At 43.9% G+C, this 6,181-nt stretch overlaps 1 protein-coding gene across 1 annotated transcript in view; it reads right to left on the bottom strand.

Annotated features, from left to right (window-relative positions):
- Positions 1-6,181, bottom strand: part of CDH13 (cadherin 13) — a 583,915-nt gene that overhangs the window by 538,355 nt on the left and 39,379 nt on the right. The gene's annotated exons all lie outside the window — the stretch shown is intronic.

Genomic DNA, 6,181 nt, shown 5'->3' with positions numbered 1-6,181 from the left:
GGAAAGGCTCAGGATTGAAAGGTTTGCCAATGCCCTGTGAAAAGGGTAAGCTCATGGCACAGACCATACCCTTCATGTAAGCTATAATGACAGCTGCAGGGAAGCCCCCAAGCGCTGAATTTTAGCTGTTTGCCTTATGCTATACCCACACTTTCTTTTAGCCTTTCACCACTGATGTAGAGAGGCATCCATTTGTCAACTGTGGGAGAGGATTTGGTTTTAAACCCAAACATAGTGGTCCCAACAGCATAGCTGGTAAGGAAGAAAAAGCCACGGTTATTTGTGGAGCCCCAACTCCAAGCTGCAGCTCTACCTTGGTCTGCTCCAGGATTGCCAGAGCTACCCACAGCCAAATGGTAAAAGAAGAGACCCCTGCTGCCACCAGGAAAGTAACCAGGGGATGAAAGGCAGCATCGCCCCTTTCTGTGCAATAACCTCGAGCTGGAGCATCCTGCTGGAAACCGAGGATCTGTCTTCCTCCCCTACCAGCATTCAGGATTCAAGAAAGGTAAGAGAGTGAGATGTCCCAATCCGAGAATATTTCTATATTTCATGTGAAATCAGCTGAAATAAGGAGCTACCTCTGAGGCAGGAGCAGGAATCTGGCAGCCTGGAGGAGGGGGAGAGCATCACAGGTTTGGTCCTTAGCTGCACGACCAAAAAATGGCTTCTCACTTCTGCTTCTGTTTCACTCCCTGAAAGCTGTATGGAAGGATTTAGAGCTGCCTGAGTAGCTTGTGATAGTCTCACTGTAGCTTGAAATTCATCTAAATATTGACTCTTTCAGAGGAGGTTTGATGGAGAAAGGCAGTATCTTGGACCAGAGTATTTGCACTAAAACCCTTGAAGATCAATGAGCCAGAGTGATCAGACAATTCCAGTTGCTTTTGGGGACTGCATTTATCTTACAAGCCAGCCTTAAAATTTGGATTTCATACATTATTCAAAGTCCAGATGCACCCAGTCTTTATGTATTTCTTCTTGTTGTAAAGTCTCTTCATTGCATTTATTGCCACGGTGATGATAAAGCTAGCTTTTTAATATGCACAGTGGGACCTCCAAAGCTGTACGTATTAAGCAAACGTTTTGGATCAAGCCAGTTTGGCATAAAACAGACACTGACGATTCCAAATGGAAATGTCTCTCCTGCAGGAGCTCCCAGGAGTTAGGAAATGAGACGTAAATGCTGCCAGATTGTGTAACACAGAGGAGCCTTGTAACCCTGAGAAAAGCTCCTCTGGTGTTCTTCCTATCCGTGTTGCAACAAGTATTTTTCTCTAACTTAAAATGGTGGTTTGTAAAGCGTCAGGATGTGTGTATACACAGCACAGGGGTGCGTGATTTTTCCCCTCTGCTTGACTGCTCTGTTGGATCCAGGCTTTAGGGTAAACATAAGAAATTATTAGCCTACATAGGCATATGATGCATGTATGTATATATAAATACATATATACACACACATACAGATCTTTTAATTAGTATTCAATGCCAATAATTCACATTTATGAGCTGTGAGGGGCTCCCTAAGGTGGTCACAAGTTTGAGGGTATCTGCCTGCTCATGAGCGTGCTGCAGACATCAGAAGATCCTTAACCATTGGAACAAAAATTTTGGAAAGATTCAGTGTGGGAATGAGAGATGTTTGTAAACCCATCTCCTCTCTGCCCACTGCACCAAAAGTGGGACCTATCCTCCAGGATTCGTTCACTGCAGCCAGTTTTGGTGCTGTTGGGGCTGGATCAGATCTTACACTGAGGCTGTGCAGGTGTGTGATTGCTGCAGCCTGTGCGGCTGCTCTCAGCAGGTCCCCAGCTGTGTCCCCAGCTGTGCCTCAGCCCCTCGTTTGCTCTGACCACCTCCCATTCCCACAGCTTCCCCTGCCCCAGCACATATTGCCGCTCTCAGAAGGAAGTGGTTTTCCTTCCTCTGCCCGAATCAGGATATGCAGCTTTTGTCTCTTCTATTGGCCACATCTTTATTTTGGAACAAAATCTGCAATGCCCAGTCTGATGTTGACGAAGTGGTTCAGAGGTAATGATGGCCATGCTGGGATGGGGGGCTGGCACAAGGGTCTGGCTTTTCCCTTTTGATGGTGGTGACTGTTCTGTGGTCCATTTTCTGCAATAAATACGTAGCCCTTGCATTCCTTATGCTGCTGCTTTAATTTTATATTCCTTCTGGAGTAATGCAGTCCCAAAGATTTTGAAAGCTTGAGCCTGAGCTATCAATATTCATGCTATATGTAACCAGAAAAAGGAGGAGATAGATGGGAAGAGCAGTTATGCCGGCTCTCAGGTGTGGTTTTGTGACCTCAGGTTTTCGATAGAGTTTCTCTGGATTTGTGCTGGTGTAATTAAGAACGGTATGGTCCACTGTAGTGAGCAGGCTGGGAAGACACAACCCATTAAAAGAGGGCCCTGAATTTCTACTGTGCAATTTCAGCTGTGTTTTATTCGTTTGCTGTTATCTTGCAGATTCTTTTTTGTATTTTCTTTGTTTTTCTCCCTGCAGCTTGTTTATTTGTCAACACTTGGGAATTTTGCTTTTACAAGGTGTTTACAGTGTTTGCTTTAAGGCAGATACTGAAGTATCTGAAACACTTTGGGGTTTTAATGTTTGAGGTAAATATAGTATTACTCTGTCATGTACAACATGTAAATATCTGCGGTATGAGCCTTTTAAAGTACTTAGAGCTGAAGTCCCATTCCCCAAATGTGTGCTGCTTTCAATACAGGTAGGTGAGGATTAAATATAAAATGGCTACATAACTGCACAGGGGAAATAAAGTTCCCTTCTCCCAAGGCAGAAGCTTAAGGCTGTCCAGATTGCGGTAATGCCCAGGCAGGCTGTGTTCAGGTGCCATGCTCCTTAGCTGGGTGTTTGCTGGGTATGGTGTGAGCGAGGGGCTCAGGAGACTCTGATTGAATTCTTCGCTCTGCTACAGTCTGCTTTAATTCTCTGTGTGCCTCCATTCAGCCGAAAGGACTTCACCGTTCCTGATGAAAGTTGAGATAAATGCACTGAAAACTGTGAAAGTCTGAAATAGGAGGTAGCAGGGCTGTGTTGGCAGAGGTGTGTTCTGTTCTGCTAATCATTTGCTGCTGAACTCTGCAGAGAGGAGGGAGGCTTTATGCTGAACGAGCGTGATAGGGTCACGTAGGGCTTCATGCACCTCAGGGACAAAGTTTCAGAAAAGAGTTTCAGGTTTTTATCAACGGGCTCTGCAGCCGAAATTCAAACGAAATTGTTTAAAGAGCTCCAACAGTGCCATACAGATTACTGTCTTGGGGGAGCAGGATGGTTGTTAGACCATCACCAGTGTAAGCTTATTGACCACAAAGTTGTGTAGACAATAAGCACAGAAAATGCAAGCGTGAAACTGAAAAAGCTTTGGAAAGCATCTTTGTGAACATGCAGGTTCTCGGAGGATGTTTCCCACCTCTCTATCGATCTGTTGATGTAAGTCACAATGACCGTCCTGCTCAGAAGAAAAGGATTGCTTCCTTCAGAATGTGTATTTGATAAAGATTGTAATTATTGCTCCCTAACAACAGCAAAATCCATCCTCAACTTCGCTGCATGCAAGCACATCTCTGAGTCTCGTATGGGAGGTGTACATCCTTAGTTAATTGTTGCTGTCTGGATTATTAAGGCATTATCTATACATCAACCTTTGTTTCCCTGAAGGGCCCCAGCTTGCCTTTTAGGCAGAGTTTGACATAGGCAGGAACAGAGGGTGCTTGATGGCAGCCTCCAGAGAGGCACTCAGTATGGTGGGGGATGCTGAACCACAGCCCGCGTTTCCCATACGGCTCCTTCCCAGGCTGCCGCTGTATTTATAGCAGCCGTCTGTATTATGTGGTTGTTGCATTCTGCTGAGAATTACTTTGGCGGAGGAATGAGCTTCTGCCTCCGACTGGCATCAGTGCTCTGTTCCGGCTCGCATCACGGCTCCAGGAGGGCGAGAACCCAATTGCAAAACCATCCGGGCTTCATTATTTATTAAAGCTGGGAAAAACAAGTTACCTTAAGTCATAAATACATGGCTAACATCGGTTAATCCTGCAAAGGCAGTGCTCTTATCATGAAAAGTTCAAGCCCAAATAAATTGTTTCTGAGACCAAGAACACATTTACAAATGTGACTGAAGCTACTAGCAGTATTAAGATGAAGATGCAGTGGGGTTTAGATGATGAAATGAGTGATACTGAGGGTAGTCCCGAAATAGGACTATTATTACAAGTGCTAAGCATGCTTAACAGAAGTGGTGAGGCACAGATTTAACACAAAGGCACAAATAAGAACCAGATGAAGCGTGTGTTGCTCGGTAGTGACATATTACATGTAATGAGTCGAACACATCTTTTGCGCTGCGGTTGGGCACCCGCTTGCCTGCTCTGGGGGATTGTTTTCTCAGCTCCTGTTTGGAAATGATTCACCATCTTGAAATTGGGAGTTTATATTCCCTTCTGTAGGTGGTTGCACTGAACAAAGCCTGTTTTGATTCTGCGCAGGCATATCATTAAGATCATAGAAGAGTGGCGATTAAGATTAGTCAAGACCAGGATTGTGGTGTTCTAAAATTAGTGTACTGCCCTCCTAACGACTGTATGTGATGGGCATGTGTTAGTATATTGCCTTCCTGTTACAGGCGCTGTAACCACTCTTTCATGGATTGTTACCTCTCTACTATATGCTGCAAAAGTACGAGAAACACAAGTTTGTGTAAATTTGAGTTTAATTGCTTCTCATGCTGGTGGGCTTACTTTATTTCTAAGGGATGGGGGTCTGGAAAGGGTCTGGTAGGCAGGTTTCAAACCCTTTGGGGAAAAAACCCTAATCTGCATCTCTTATTTTAGATGATACTCTAATCCCTTTGACTGTTATGATTACAGCAGAGTTCAGAAGGTTTTCCACCAATTATAGTCTTATTTCTGGATGTCATCGGTAGAGCCTAGAAGGGTGCATTTTTGTCTTCCTCTCTCCTCACAATAAAACAGCTGCACAGAAAACAGATGGTGCAGAGTCAATCCAGTCGAAATTAATGGAATCAGGCTATCCACACAAATCTTTACAACAAAAAAGGAGAGATTTTATTTTTTTTTTCAGTGAGTTGGGTACAAGATGTACGTTGTTTGTAAAGGAATTTAGTTCACGTAAGGGATAAAAAGCTGTAACCAGTGAAGAGGAAAGCCTGCTTTTTAAATCAAAACTCAAATATAAGTACACAGGGAGCAGTCACACTGTCTTCGTGAAAGCCTCTGTGTTTGTAGTTGAAAGATGGAGTAACATTTCTATTCTGCTGAAGTTCTGTTTAAGCCATAACTGTGCATGCAATGATACAACACGCAGCCAAGTTTTACATGCAGATTAGTCATGAATTTGTAACTGGACTGGACTCATTTGAACCTACGTGTGGCAACGACCACGTAAACCTCTAACAATGCAAGTAGTCCTTAAAAAAAACTCATCAAAATTGTGTGACTGCATGAATAGGCATTTGTATACTGGTGTTTATAGGCTGTGTCCATAAAAATCTGGTTGCACAGGGGAGCAGATTTACAAAGGTCTTTTGATGTCTACCGGGAGTTTCAAAAACACTTAAGCAATTAGGCTTTGAATACCTTTACGACTGTACAAATTAGGTGACTAACTTATGCAGGTGCTTTTGTGAATCCCACTAGGCTCATATATGCATAAAGAGGTGCCTAAACAATGTTTATATGTTTGCTCCATGGCCCTGAAACCTTTTGGTGACATATTTTGTTCCTTCCTCTGAGTAATAGAATTGTCGTCTTGCTGTGAGTAATTCACTTGTCAGGAGCTAACGCTGCGTCTTGCAGCTGCTCCGTGCAGGTGGGGTCACGGCTGGTGTTGAGCCAAGTGAGCTAATTCTCCTTCTTCTGTTGCTGCTGCTTGGAAAAAGTCCAAAAGTGCATTGCACGTACGGAGGGAACAAGCACGTTTGCTGGAGCACGCCTGTGTTTGACACCAGGGAATAGTAGCCTGGGTTTCTAAGAATGGTTCATTAAATACATGCTCATAGAGCACGGTAGATGTGTCCTAGCCAGCTTGGTTAACATGGGGTTGTGTCAGGAAAAGTGCCGGGTAGATGTGTTAGAGACTTCTTACTGAAAGAATGTGTCGCAGTCTGGATGTATTAAATATATCTGTGTTGGGG

Source organism: Egretta garzetta, unplaced genomic scaffold (genome assembly GCF_000687185.1).
Source record: "Egretta garzetta isolate BGI_Z169 unplaced genomic scaffold, ASM68718v1 scaffold39, whole genome shotgun sequence".
In the NCBI taxonomy this organism is placed as follows: domain Eukaryota; kingdom Metazoa; phylum Chordata; class Aves; order Pelecaniformes; family Ardeidae; genus Egretta; species Egretta garzetta.
This window is presented reverse-complemented; position numbering and strand designations above follow the sequence as displayed.